Source organism: Paralichthys olivaceus, chromosome 20 (genome assembly GCF_024713975.1).
Source record: "Paralichthys olivaceus isolate ysfri-2021 chromosome 20, ASM2471397v2, whole genome shotgun sequence".
In the NCBI taxonomy this organism is placed as follows: domain Eukaryota; kingdom Metazoa; phylum Chordata; class Actinopteri; order Pleuronectiformes; family Paralichthyidae; genus Paralichthys; species Paralichthys olivaceus.
Window position 1 is genome coordinate 8,774,186 of NC_091112.1, and position 15,954 is coordinate 8,790,139.

Below are 15,954 nucleotides of genomic sequence, written 5' to 3' on the forward strand. Positions count from 1 at the left end.
GACCTCCAATGGGTGTTCATCCCTAACCCTAATCACAACCCTAACCCTAATCACAACCCTAACCCTAACCCTAATCACAACCCTAACCCTAACCCTAATCACAACCCTAACCCTAACCCTAACCCTCATTGCAACCCTAACCCTAATTCACCATAGGATGAATAACTCCGCGCTGCTTGCTCGAAACGTGCTGAAATTCGCTGTGGTTGCGTGGCAGGTGACCCTTTATTGATCCTGAAATGCCCAAGTCTCTATGACTTTCAGAAAAAAAGTTATTCAAAAATATCTCGTACTTTTTTTTTTAGATTTGGTGGTTTCACCATTTCCGAAGGTCGTAGATGCTCGGGGATGGTCCCAATGGATCGGGCATAGCCACATTAGTGGAGATGGAACCAACTTCCAAGTCTCTATGACCTTCAGAAAAAAAGTTATTGAACAATATCTTGATCTCCAATGGGTTTTCATCCCTAACCCTAACCCTAATCACAGCCCAAAAATCAAACACTAATCACAACCCTAACCCTAACCCTTCCAAAGGTCGTAGAAGCTTGGGGGTGGTACCAATGGATCGGGCATACACACATTAGTGGAGATGGAACCAACTTCCAAGTCTCTATGACCTTCAGAAAAAAAGTTATTGAACAATATCTTGATCTCCAATGGGTTTTCATCCCTAACCCTAACCCTAATCACAGCCCAAAAATCAAACACTAATCACAACCCTAACCCTAACCCTTCCAAAGGTCGTAGAAGCTTGGGGGTGGTACCAATGGATCGGGCATACACACATTAGTGGAGATGGAACCAACTTCCAAGTCTCTATGACCTTCAGAAAAAAAGTTATTGAAGAATATCTTGATCTCCAATGGGTTTTCATCCCTAACCCTAACCCTAATCACAGCCCAAAAATCAAACACTAATCACAACCCTAACCCTAACCCTTCCAAAGGTCGTAGAAGCTTGGGGGTGGTACCAATGGATCGGGCATACCCACATTAGTGGAGATGGAACCAATTTCCAAGTCTCTATGACCTTCAGAAAGAAAGTTATGGAAGAATATCTTGACCTCCAATGGGTGTTCATCCCTAACCCTAATCACAACCCTAACCCTAATCACAACCCTAACCCTAACCCTAATCACAACCCTAACCCTCATTGCAACCCTAACCCTAATTCACCATAGGGTGAATAACTCCGCACTGCTTGCTCGAAACGTGCTGAAATTCGCTGTGGTTGCGTGGCAGGTGACCCTTTATTGATCCTGAAATGCCCAAGTCTCTATGACTTTCAGAAAAAAAGTTATTCAAAAATATCTCGTACTTTTTTTTTTAGATTTGGTGGTTTCACCATTTCCGAAGGTCGTAGATGCTCGGGGATGGTCCCAATGGATCGGGCATAGCCACATTAGTGGAGATGGAACCAACTTCCAAGTCTCTATGACCTTCAGAAAAAAAGTTATTGAACAATATCTTGATCTCCAATGGGTTTTCATCCCTAACCCTAACCCTAATCACAGCCCAAAAATCAAACACTAATCACAACCCTAACCCTAACCCTTCCAAAGGTCGTAGAAGCTTGGGGGTGGTACCAATGGATCGGGCATAGCCACATTAGTGGAGATGGAACCAACTTCCAAGTCTCTATGACCTTCAGAAAAAAAGTTATTGAACAATATCTTGATCTCCAATGGGTTTTCATCCCTAACCCTAACCCTAATCACAGCCCAAAAATCAAACACTAATCACAACCCTAACCCTAACCCTTCCAAAGGTCGTAGAAGCTTGGGGGTGGTACCAATGGATCGGGCATACCCACATTAGTGGAGATGGAACCAACTTCCAAGTCTCTATGACCTTCAGAAAAAAAGTTATTGAACAATATCTTGACCTCCAATGGGTGTTCATCCCTAACCCTAATCACAACCCTAACCCTAATCACAACCCTAACCCTAACCCTAATCACAACCCTAACCCTAACCCTAACCCTCATTGCAACCCTAACCCTAATTCACCATAGGGTGAATAACTCCGCGCTGCTTGCTCGAAACGTGCTGAAATTGGCTGTGGTTGCGTGGCAGGTGACCCTTTATTGATCCTGAAATGCCCAAGTCTCTATGACTTTCAGAAAAAAAGTTATTCAAAAAGATCTCGTACTTTTTTTTTTAGATTTGGTGGTTTCACCATTTCCGAAGGTCGTAGATGCTCGGGGATGGTCCCAATGGATCGGGCATAGCCACATTAGTGGAGATGGAACCAACTTCCAAGTCTCTATGACCTTCAGAAAAAAAGTTATTGAAGAATATCTTGATCTCCAATGGGTTTTCATCCCTAACCCTCACCCTAATCACAGCCCAAAAATCTAACACTAATCACAACCCTAACCCTAACCCTTCCAAAGGTCGTAGAAGCTTGGGGGTGGTACCAATGGATCGGGCATAGCCACATTAGTGGAGATGGAACCAACTTCCAAGTCTCTATGACCTTCAGAAAAAAAGTTATTGAAGAATATCTTGATCTCCAATGGGTTTTCATCCCTAACCCTAACCCTAATCACAGCCCAAAAAATCAAACACTAATCACAACCCTAACCCTAACCCTTCCAAAGGTCGTAGAAGCTTGGGGGTGTTACCAATGGATCGGGCATACCCACATTAGTGGAGATGGAACCAATTTCCAAGTCTCTATGACCTTCAGAAAGAAAGTTATGGAAGAATATCTTGACCTCCAATGGGTGTTCATCCCTAACCCTAATCACAACCCTAACCCTAATCACAACCCTAACCCTAACCCTAATCACAACCCTAACCCTCATTGCAACCCTAACCCTAATTCACCATAGGATGAATAACTCCGCGCTGCTTGCTCGAAACGTGCTGAAATTCGCTGTGGTTGCGTGGCAGGTGACCCTTTATTGATCCTGAAATGCCCAAGTCTCTATGACTTTCAGAAAAAAAGTTATTCAAAAATATCTCGTACTTTTTTTTTTAGATTTGGTGGTTTCACCATTTCCGAAGGTCGTAGATGCTCGGGGATGGTCCCAATGGATCGGGCATAGCCACATTAGTGGAGATGGAACCAACTTCCAAGTCTCTATGACCTTCAGAAAAAAAGTTATTGAACAATATCTTGATCTCCAATGGGTTTTCATCCCTAACCCTAACCCTAATCACAGCCCAAAAATCAAACACTAATCACAACCCTAACCCTAACCCTTCCAAAGGTCGTAGAAGCTTGGGGGTGGTACCAATGGATCGGGCATACCCACATTAGTGGAGATGGAACCAATTTCCAAGTCTCTATGACCTTCAGAAAGAAAGTTATGGAAGAATATCTTGACCTCCAATGGGTGTTCATCCCTAACCCTAATCACAACCCTAACCCTAATCACAACCCTAACCCTAACCCTAACCCTCATTGCAACCCTAACCCTAATTCACCATAGGGTGAATAACTCCGCGCTGCTTGCTCGAAACGTGCTGAAATTCGCTGTGGTTGCGTGGCAGGTGACCCTTTATTGATCCTGAAATGCCCAAGTCTCTATGACTTTCAGAAAAAAAGTTATTCAAAAAGATCTCGTACTTTTTTTTTTAGATTTGGTGGTTTCACCATTTCCGAAGGTCGTAGATGCTCGGGGATGGTCCCAATGGATCGGGCATAGCCACATTAGTGGAGATGGAACCAACTTCCAAGTCTCTATGACCTTCAGAAAAAAAGTTATTGAAGAATATCTTGATCTCCAATGGGTTTTCATCCCTAACCCTAACCCTAATCACAGCCCAAAAATCAAACACTAATCACAACCCTAACCCTAACCCTTCCAAAGGTCGTAGAAGCTTGGGGGTGGTACCAATGGATCGGGCATACCCACATTAGTGGAGATGGAACCAATTTCCAAGTCTCTATGACCTTCAGAAAGAAAGTTATGGAAGAATATCTTGACCTCCAATGGGTGTTCATCCCTAACCCTAATCACAACCCTAACCCTAATCACAACCCTAACCCTAACCCTAATCACAACCCTAACCCTAATCACAACCCTAACCCTAACCCTAACCCTAATTCACCATAGGGTGAATAACTCCGCGCTGCTTGCTCGAAACGTGCTGAAATTCGCTGTGGTTGCGTGGCAGGTGACCCTTTATTGATCCTGAAATGCCCAAGTCTCTATGACTTTCAGAAAAAAAGTTATTCAAAAATATCTCATACTTTTTTTTTTAGATTTGGTGGTTTCACCATTTCCGAAGGTCGTAGATGCTCGGGGATGGTCCCAATGGATCGGGCATAGTCACATTAGTGGAGATGGAACCAACTTCCAAGTCTCTATGACCTTCAGAAAAAAAGTTATTGAAGAATATCTTGATCTCCAATGGGTTTTCATCCCTAACCCTAACCCTAATCACAGCCCAAAAATCAAACACTAATCACAACCCTAACCCTTCCAAAGGTCGTAGAAGCTTGGGGGTGGTACCAATGGATCGGGCATACCCACATTAGTGGAGATGGAACCAATTTCCAAGTCTCTATGACCTTCAGAAAGAAAGTTATGGAAGAATATCTTGACCTCCAATGGGTGTTCATCCCTAACCCTAATCACAACCCTAACCCTAATCACAACCCTAACCCTAACCCTAATCACAACCCTAACCCTAATCACAACCCTAACCCTAACCCTAACCCTAATTCACCATAGGGTGAATAACTCCGCGCTGCTTGCTCGAAACGTGCTGAAATTCGCTGTGGTTGCGTGGCAGGTGACCCTTTATTGATCCTGAAATGCCCAAGTCTCTATGACTTTCAGAAAAAAAGTTATTCAAAAATATCTCATACTTTTTTTTTTAGATTTGGTGGTTTCACCATTTCCGAAGGTCGTAGATGCTCGGGGATGGTACCAATGGATCGGGCATACCCACATTAGTGGAGATGGAACCAATTTCCAAGTCTCTATGACCTTCAGAAAGAAAGTTATGGAAGAATATCTTGACCTCCAATGGGTGTTCATCCCTAACCCTAATCACAACCCTAACCCTAATCACAACCCTAACCCTAACCCTAATCACAACCCTAACCCTAACCCTAATCACAACCCTAACCCTAACCCTAACCCTCATTGCAACCCTAACCCTAATTCACCATAGGATGAATAACTCCGCGCTGCTTGCTCGAAACGTGCTGAAATTCGCTGTGGTTGCGTGGCAGGTGACCCTTTATTGATCCTGAAATGCCCAAGTCTCTATGACTTTCAGAAAAAAAGTTATTCAAAAATATCTCGTACTTTTTTTTTTAGATTTGGTGGTTTCACCATTTCCGAAGGTCGTAGATGCTCGGGGATGGTCCCAATGGATCGGGCATAGCCACATTAGTGGAGATGGAACCAACTTCCAAGTCTCTATGACCTTCAGAAAAAAAGTTATTGAACAATATCTTGATCTCCAATGGGTTTTCATCCCTAACCCTAACCCTAATCACAGCCCAAAAATCAAACACTAATCACAACCCTAACCCTAACCCTTCCAAAGGTCGTAGAAGCTTGGGGGTGGTACCAATGGATCGGGCATACACACATTAGTGGAGATGGAACCAACTTCCAAGTCTCTATGACCTTCAGAAAAAAAGTTATTGAACAATATCTTGATCTCCAATGGGTTTTCATCCCTAACCCTAACCCTAATCACAGCCCAAAAATCAAACACTAATCACAACCCTAACCCTAACCCTTCCAAAGGTCGTAGAAGCTTGGGGGTGGTACCAATGGATCGGGCATACACACATTAGTGGAGATGGAACCAACTTCCAAGTCTCTATGACCTTCAGAAAAAAAGTTATTGAAGAATATCTTGATCTCCAATGGGTTTTCATCCCTAACCCTAACCCTAATCACAGCCCAAAAATCAAACACTAATCACAACCCTAACCCTAACCCTTCCAAAGGTCGTAGAAGCTTGGGGGTGGTACCAATGGATCGGGCATACCCACATTAGTGGAGATGGAACCAATTTCCAAGTCTCTATGACCTTCAGAAAGAAAGTTATGGAAGAATATCTTGACCTCCAATGGGTGTTCATCCCTAACCCTAATCACAACCCTAACCCTAATCACAACCCTAACCCTAACCCTAATCACAACCCTAACCCTCATTGCAACCCTAACCCTAATTCACCATAGGGTGAATAACTCCGCACTGCTTGCTCGAAACGTGCTGAAATTCGCTGTGGTTGCGTGGCAGGTGACCCTTTATTGATCCTGAAATGCCCAAGTCTCTATGACTTTCAGAAAAAAAGTTATTCAAAAATATCTCGTACTTTTTTTTTTAGATTTGGTGGTTTCACCATTTCCGAAGGTCGTAGATGCTCGGGGATGGTCCCAATGGATCGGGCATAGCCACATTAGTGGAGATGGAACCAACTTCCAAGTCTCTATGACCTTCAGAAAAAAAGTTATTGAACAATATCTTGATCTCCAATGGGTTTTCATCCCTAACCCTAACCCTAATCACAGCCCAAAAATCAAACACTAATCACAACCCTAACCCTAACCCTTCCAAAGGTCGTAGAAGCTTGGGGGTGGTACCAATGGATCGGGCATAGCCACATTAGTGGAGATGGAACCAACTTCCAAGTCTCTATGACCTTCAGAAAAAAAGTTATTGAACAATATCTTGATCTCCAATGGGTTTTCATCCCTAACCCTAACCCTAATCACAGCCCAAAAATCAAACACTAATCACAACCCTAACCCTAACCCTTCCAAAGGTCGTAGAAGCTTGGGGGTGGTACCAATGGATCGGGCATACCCACATTAGTGGAGATGGAACCAACTTCCAAGTCTCTATGACCTTCAGAAAAAAAGTTATTGAACAATATCTTGACCTCCAATGGGTGTTCATCCCTAACCCTAATCACAACCCTAACCCTAATCACAACCCTAACCCTAACCCTAATCACAACCCTAACCCTAACCCTAACCCTCATTGCAACCCTAACCCTAATTCACCATAGGGTGAATAACTCCGCGCTGCTTGCTCGAAACGTGCTGAAATTGGCTGTGGTTGCGTGGCAGGTGACCCTTTATTGATCCTGAAATGCCCAAGTCTCTATGACTTTCAGAAAAAAAGTTATTGAAGAATATCTTGATCTCCAATGGGTTTTCATCCATAATCACAACCCTAATCACAAACCAAAAAACAAACACTAATCACAACCCTAACCCATATTTACAATAAGGTTAATAACTCTGCGCTGCTTGATTGTATGATTGGGCATACGCACATTAGTTCAGATCAGGGGTTTTCAAAGTGTGGGAGAGTTAGTCCCCCTCGGAGAGCAAATAAATAAATCCCCCCCCCCCTCCTTTTTTGCTGTTGTTATACTTAATGTTCTATTCATTGTTAAAAAATGTACTTTTAGAACGTTAATTTATCTATTTTTTTTACACATTTCAAATTTTTTAACACATCACTTTTCTTTTTTTTAACACCTCACATCACCATAATCGTGCCCCCCCTGAAGAACTCTGGCGCCCCCTAGGGTAGGCGCGCCCCACACTTTGAAAAGCCCTGCCTTAAATGATAATTACATCACAAGAATATGTTCATCAGCTGCAGTATCTTGCCCAAGCAATACATTTGGTTACATAAAGTAAAGATTATAATCAGGAGAAAGAGACGCACGTACATGCTGCCAATAAACTCTGAATTGCCTGATTACATAAGTCACTGATGACACAGAAGTTGTCAATGTGCCACTGATACCAATACCTGACTAAATTTATGATGCGTTAGTAAAAGATCTTTACTGATGAATGTTCATGTTATTATTATAAAATGATTGCGGCTCATTCAAATATGAGCTGCAGTTTGAGATGTGGTACTGTTCACTGTGAGCAATACACCGTACATACACACTGGTACATTGGACCAGGTAAAGCACAGAAACACATCAGATATTAAAACTCACAATTCTGCTCACACACTGGCTGAGACACTGCAGCTCTGCAGGGTAAAGAAGCAATTAACACGGAAAATGATTAGTCTGATTGAAGCATGACAGAGGCAGAGAGGAAAATCATGCTAGAGTGTGAGAGATAGCAGGAAGAGCTTGAGGAACAAGTTCCCATAATGACTTTGTGACACACACATTCGCACTGATTTCTCCCAGAGCCTTCGGGCCTATAGACCATGGCTGCCTTTAGAGATAAACCACCGTGCCATCTCTGGGAGATTTCTCTTTCTCATAAGTTCTATGAAAGCTCCCACATGCTCCTTCTAAAGTTAGGAAGATGAGTGCCTTACTATTATTTAACTTTGTAGTTCACAGTTCATTCTCACCTTGTAACAACTAGATGGCTACGTTTTTTAAAAAGTTTTAGCAATGCTTTCCAATTACTGTGTCAAATGTGCTACATATGGACAAAATACGTCGGGAACCAGACACAATGTGGATTGATTTTCTTAGCTTGTGCATTTCCCCACCGCACACTGCCTGCTGTTTCGTTGACAGTATCCATACTGGTGTGGTGAGAGCCCATTTATCCTGGTGGCACACAGGTATTTCTCAGATGCTGATGAATGTGCATTAGGCATTTTCAGCCGCACACCTGGGTGAGGGAGCATGTCTCCCGAAAGACTGCATCAGCAAGAACTGTTTGCGCTGATGGTGTGTTTCTGTGTGCAGGGAAGAGTGTTCACATTGCACGCAATATTTCCAGCCACTTTTATCATCCACATCTACACTGCTGTAACAGTGAAGATTTGAAAAATCGAAGTTATAATTGAATTAGTGTGAATGTACAGGTGATGCTTTGGCAGCTCTTCTGTGCTAAAAAAGAAATGTTATCTTTAGTATTTAAAAAGCGTTATCCTTCATTAATTATAAAGTATAACTCCAGGCATTAACCCAAGTATATAACATTAGGCGCATGGGTATTGATAGTTCCATTGTTTGATCCTTTTGTCACCATGAATCAGTATGACTTCATTATAACTTTTCTAAGATAGACACAGTATGTAGCCTGAACGTTTATCACAGGATGACTATATATATATATATATATATATATGTGTATATATAAAAACAAATGATGCTCCAATCAAAAATTGTGCACCTTGGTTGCACACCAGTTAATTAATAAGTTAGTTAGTTTGACAGCACTGCACATTCATCCCTACAAACCACATCCTATGAAACACACAACAGAACAACACTCACCAAACAGTACACATCGTCAGACAATAACAACAGCAACAAACAAGGACATCTCATTAACATAAATCATCCACTGACAGTAAGGAGCCGAATTAACGAAGGGATGTGTTATTGAGCAGCCTGCTATGGCTGCAGGTACTAAGTTTATTGACCTGAGCCTGTGTCCTGATGGCTTTATGTTAAAGTAGCAGTTGAGAGGGTGAATGATGCCAGGTGCTATTGAGGTTGCAATGCGGGTAATGACCGTCTAGTTTGGATTAATAGAGGTTGAGTGTGGGGAGACCTTTAATTTTTGCAGCAGTTTGGAATATGCATGCTAGTTTTGTCCAGTTTGTTACAGAGAATATGTTAAAGAAACAGGTGGAGCAGTAGAGCAGGATGGGTTTTATAATACTGACGTACAAACGAAGGAGACGATGAGAAGAGACCTTGTGATTCTGCTTATGTTCCACAGACTCTTGAGTTTGGATTTTCTGTTTACATCCGCCTGCCTACGAGCCGGACCATCTGTAAGCCTGTTTATTTATATTAAAATATCTTCACTACACCAACCTGCGCCCTGCAATCTTTAAACCGTAGCAGCATGAACAGATCAAAGAAAAACCCAGCTGCGAGACATTAATGATGGAGCTCAGGCATTAACTCTACTACCTAAGGCCTTAACACATTATGATGGGAGTTATGTGGTTATATCTGACTTATATCGGAACATTGCTTTCCAGTTTTCATCATGTTTATTACTATTCTATGAACTTGGGTAACCTGTACCAGCAGACTGAAAGCCAGAGATTTTATTTGTCTTTGCTGATCAATGGAAACCCACAAACCAAACAGAGTTCATAGCGGCTGTCCAGACCCATCTCTGAATGTGAAGTTACAGCATCATTTGATGATCAGGTTAAATCTACTTGTCTGGTCCCTTTCTGTTCTGTTCTCCAAAGACCACAGCTTTGTTGGCCACATTCTTGAAGGAGACGGCCCATGAAATGAGACAGCTCGTGGCTGCCAGGCCATTTGGCCCAATCAGGTCAATTTACTCTGTTCAATTGACGACATACTGTCGCTCCATCACTCTGGCACTCCTCTGCCATTTGCTCCTGCATTATACAACTCTGCCTAAAAATAAAATCAACCTGTTTCACAAAATTTCAAACTAATGGTCTATTGTTATGCTCACATAATCAGATTAAAGCAACGTTTCTAAAGCAGTTAATATTTTAACAGAATATTTATTAAAAAAAGAGGGGTTGGCTGAATTGGCACAAAATAAAATCATTAGCACTTCTTACTATGAGAAAAGATCTCATTGTTATGTTATATTTATAGCTGCTGTTGAAAGAGTGCAGCTTCAATGCCAGTCTCCCTTGGGCAATGCATATAACATACACTGAACTATGCACTGTTCACTGAGGCGTGTAAAATGAGCACAGAGGGGCAGATGCAAATGTGTCTAAACAAGCCCCAAGTGAAGTCAATACAGATGCAGGCACACACAGGCAAGCATGGGCACAGTGAGGCAAGTAAAGAAATAGACAAGCAGATGTGAACACGAGTGAACTGCATGAGAACGTATAGATTTGAGTTTTGATTTGAGACAGTATGTCTCACGCATACTGTGGTCTCATAGGCTATTCACCCAGTGAACCTAAGGCAGTAAAACACATTGAAGCAGGCAAATAATGTCTTCTTTCGTCTTTTAAGGAGGCAAAATCAATTTAAGATTCAATTCGATAAGATACGTTGTGTCACATCTGCTTCCTGTTTTGCTCCCTCTTCACTGCAATCTGCTTGTCTTCTGTAAATAAATATAAATATATTACAGGTTGCTATAGATCACTGTCAAATGTACACAGTTGGGATTTAAACGATGGACTATACTTGGAAAAGAGAATAAAAAACTGCAATCTTTTAAAAACTTATCACATACAGCAGGTTTACTTCAAATATTTTGGAAGCAATATCAAGTTTAACATGTTATGTAATGCGTCATGTTGACAAAACATGCATCTTCAAGAAAAAACATCTATTTACAAAACCTTCCGGTCTCAGACATTCTTTGCATCCTTAGCAATAATTCTTTCATCAATCAATTCACTCTATGACTGTTAATTGTAAACATACAAGTTGCACGTTGTTTCTTTACATTTACAAATGTTTATCAATGAAAAATGACTTCTGAAGTGCTAATAAGAGTTTTTGCACTGTTGCATGCTGGGAAACTAGGGTCAGGTCAAACTCACCTAAGATCTGCAAGTCACCATATGAGTAACTTATTTATGTGTCTGTATAAACTGTAAGGTACTTTAGATGCTCTATTTCTCATTGGCCTCTTTTCTCATATGCATCATATCATAAAAACACTGCAGGTTGATGGCCTGGTTTGATTCAGTAACCTGACCCAAGACCTGCAACTGCTGTCAGAGGAAGAAAATTAGTGTATAACCTAGAAACCACTTACTTAAAAGTTAATTTGTTCTATATCGACCTCTTTTTTTACACAGTCCACCAACTTAAAGTATTTCATGATTTGTTGTGTATGTGAGGAAAACTGAGGTATAAATACAGACGTGTGAAAAAAGAAAAACTGCACTCAGCTCAACAAGGCTCTGTTGGATAGCATGAAAAACATTAGACACCTAAATCACTGCAAGTGTTGCTATGACAGCAAATTTCCATCTGATTAGTTCCGACTGCAAAAACATCTCCTGCGCTCATGTCATTACTACTCGGTCTAAGCCAATTAATTTAAATGCAGATCAGTTAAACCTTAAAACAAGGTACTTATTATGTCTCACGCATTTGGAATATCTTCCCAGAGGTTCTGTCTTGCCTATCAATGTATTCCCCTTTTTAAAATGTGCAATATCACAGTGTAACACAGCTGATTTTTCCACCAGGGATTCTCGTGAAAGTGGAAAACCACTCAAGGCAGTTCTAAGAAAACCGAGGCTAGTGCCTGATAGTAACCTCTGTGAATGATCACCCAAGCACGTCTGTGCAAAGGACGCTCTTTATTTGAGCTCCTGACCAGAATTGATCTTCAAGGCTCGACTCTTCATGTTACATAATAGGATTCTTGACCCTTAAATTAAGAATGGCTTACTTTGTTCTGTACATTCATTATATCACCATGTTTTGTTTTTTTATTAAAGTATCTCTAAACAAGTAAAGACTTTCATTCATCATCTTCAGCAAAACAGACCATACATTATAAAAATCCATAAAGAAATCCACTTTATATTAAAAGCATGTGTCTTCAGTATTATACACATTAATCATGCTGCTCACCCACATATTTCTAATTATTGGTTTCACAGTTATATTTACAATTTCATACCCTGCAGCATGTTTAGTGGTACCTGTGTTCTATTGACTGTAATGCCTGATAAATGAGAAATGGTCAAGTCCGACATTCTCACAGTTCCAGTTTATGGAGACATGAATTAAACATTATTAAAATGACTTAAGTCTGAATTTCAATGACATTACACCACTGGACTGGGGACACTCACAGCATCTCAAAGGTTTAGTTTATGCAAGCTATTATAAGAGTATGAGGTGAAGTATCCAGGAGATGCAGACACTAAGCACATATTGTAGTGCTTTAAAACATTGGATAAAACATATATTAACAGTAGAGAGAACAAGTGGGAGAATTATACTACTCAAAATTAAATATTTTGTCTTGATGCAGAAATGTCGATAATCAGAAATCCAAACCCAGTTCTCAACATGATGATCTCAAGTGGGAAATGAATGAAAGCGACATTTCTACGGACTTTGTCCACCACAGTTTGCTTGATAAGCCAATAGCAGATTGTTACACAGCTGTGATGGTAGACACCCCCCTCCAAACCAACATCCCTCCCGTCTCTCAGAGCATCTGCAGGCAGTGAATCACATTGGCAGCAGAGGGAGGAGAACAGAGGACAGGAGGAAGATCTGTGTTCTTCAATCTCTCTAAACTGCCGTGATGTTAGGAAGATTATTTATGTTATTGAGGTTTTAGATTTCCCTCCAGTGAGATATTGGGTCGATAAGGAGACTTTACTGTTGCTGCTTTAGAAACGATTTGGCTGTATTTAAAGTATAAATCAATTCAAAATGAATCATGGTCTGAATACATGCTTTTTTTAAATGATGATTAAAAAAGTGTATGCATCAAGATACAGCAATCATAATTTTCCCTTCTGAAATGGGCATAGATAAAATCATGATTCACACCCATTCTCATGTGGAGTAGAGTTAACACCCCCCAAATATCACACATCTGCATATGAATGGCATTTTTGATTGCTGACTTTTTCTCTACTTTGAACTGGATTCAGACAATAAAAAAGTCAGATGACATAGGCTTTTAATGTGAAAAGTTCATTTTGGTCTTCTTGTACAAGTTTTGACAAAACAATCAAGCAGTCAGTTTTAAGCAATGTCCATCCATCAATTAGCAATTACAGCAATTATTAGAATTTTTTGGGAGCTGGAGCCAATACTAGCTGACATTGGCCAAAAGACAGGTTGGAAGTCTGTCACAAGCCTGAAACAAATTTACGCTCACATTCACAACAATTAAACTCATCTGCATGTCATTGGACTGTGGGAGGAGGCGGGAGTACCCAGTAGAAAACCCACACAACATGCAGGAAAAGAAAGGACACACAAACACCACAAAAGAAAGGCCCCAGCTGCCTCAAACCCTGAACCCCCTTGCCCTTGGTGCAGTGGCACCATGCTGCATTAATCATGCCCATCCATCTCTCAGCAGCAATGTCCTGTACGGCTCAGAGGCACATAATCCCCAGCTGACGCTTTCTCCTGCATTGTGAGTGAAATTCTGGTGAAAGTGATGTGAACCAACCACCCGATTCAATGCATCTTCCAAGTACTATATGGAAAAACAGATGACAACCCAGCTGCTGTCAGAAGTGCCTGTGTGAAGTCTGCTGTATTAACATGATGTCACACAGGAGTGCATGTGGAAGAGACAGTAGGAGGAAATGTTGAGGGGTCTCTTGATAGTAATCTATCATATAGTCAACCAGCCCTGTGCTGTGTGTAGCATTACCCCACCTTGGTATTCCATGCACATAATGCATAAGCAAACACACCTAGAATTTAGATTCAGCAGACTATGGGCACAGCCAGTGATGTCACATACATCTGGCCATATGCAAAGTGTGTGCGCCTGTGTGTCCAGGGCTGAGTAATTTTGGCCGTCATCACAAATGCCCTGCTGGAATAATCAATCACACTCTCCTTTATCCTCCACAGACGCGGATCACACACGCGCTATCGACTTCCAACTCCAATTCATCATCCCGAGTCAAAGTGTTTAACTTGCCAAGAGTCCCCTTTGCTTCTCTGCACCACTGTTGGTGTTATTTTACTTCAGCGAGCTCACACCTGAGGCTGAGTCACATCTGCACGCTTTGTGCCACATAAACACAGAACATGCAAATGACAGGGAGCATAGTGGGTTGGGAAGGAGGGGATAAAATTCCATTTACTGACACAAATCAAATGTAAGTTAGCTCCAACAAGGAAATTATGTTTTCACCCCTCTCTGTTTGTGGATTAATTTGTAAAGCAAGATTACAGAAAAACAATTTAACAAATTTCCACAATGGGTCATGACAAAATGTAATGGGTTCTTCCCACATTGCGAAATAGGGCCTTACATCCAGCCATACCAAAACATTTGACGGGACTGTTGGGCCTTTGCAGTATAAAACTGTTCAAATATATTCACTGGTACAAACATTGTATTTATCTGATAACTACTGATATGTACCTAGGTAAATCTATATACTCCATCACAGGCCTCGTCTGAGCAAACCCATACCAACATGAAATCTGGGGATTCAACTTGGGATGTAAGTGCTGTGAGCTGAGGGAGTCAGCAGCTGAGTCACAATATGACTCTCAAAGAACTGTTTTGGTAATCCCATCAAACACACTCAAAGCCTGTCAAGAGGGGCCAAGATCTTCAGCTCTACGTCTCAGGGTTTCAGTATACAGACCCAGACAAATATTTATAGTACATATAAGTAAAACCAATTGTTTGCTCTTCATACCTACTGCATACTTTGATGCATTTGGAGATTATGCTAAGAATTTGGTCATTACGTCATCTAAGAGAGGGTATGAAAGCTTAATGCATTTGCAGAGTAGTAGTAGTGGTTTTTCATTTGCGGGTAAAATGTAATGGCTTTTATAAAACTCTTTAAATCTAAGAGGAAAGGCCAACAAAGTACAGCAATTACTGCCCTGATGTTTGTTGCTAACACCACAAAATTCCATGAAGTCACATTTGTCCTTTGGCAACTGGATCGTGTGTCCTCTGCTTGGATTTACTGTCCACTGCCACATTATGTAACCATCTTTGGGGACAGTTCCTTCTAGCACAGTTTACAAACACACTTGTGTGACAGAGGATGACACAGGAAACGGGAACTTGCCGTTCTCTAATTTGTCGCGCTCTTAAAGACAGGCGAAGCACACTTCTCTCTTTCGCTCAGGCAGTCTAGACGATTGCCAGAGTATGATGGAGTAATTATAATCTCGAGTGCTTCCTGCCAGAAGAGGTCAGGTTGTTGAACATTTCTGGGGCGACCAGCCAAAGAGAAAGTCATGAAAAAGGGGTTGGTTGGGGCTGACAAAAGGAAAACAACATTTCTGAAACTGTAAAACCTCTTTGTTGCTTTTAGACGGATGATCTCACATTGTAAACCACCAACTAAGCCCCTTTCCACTGG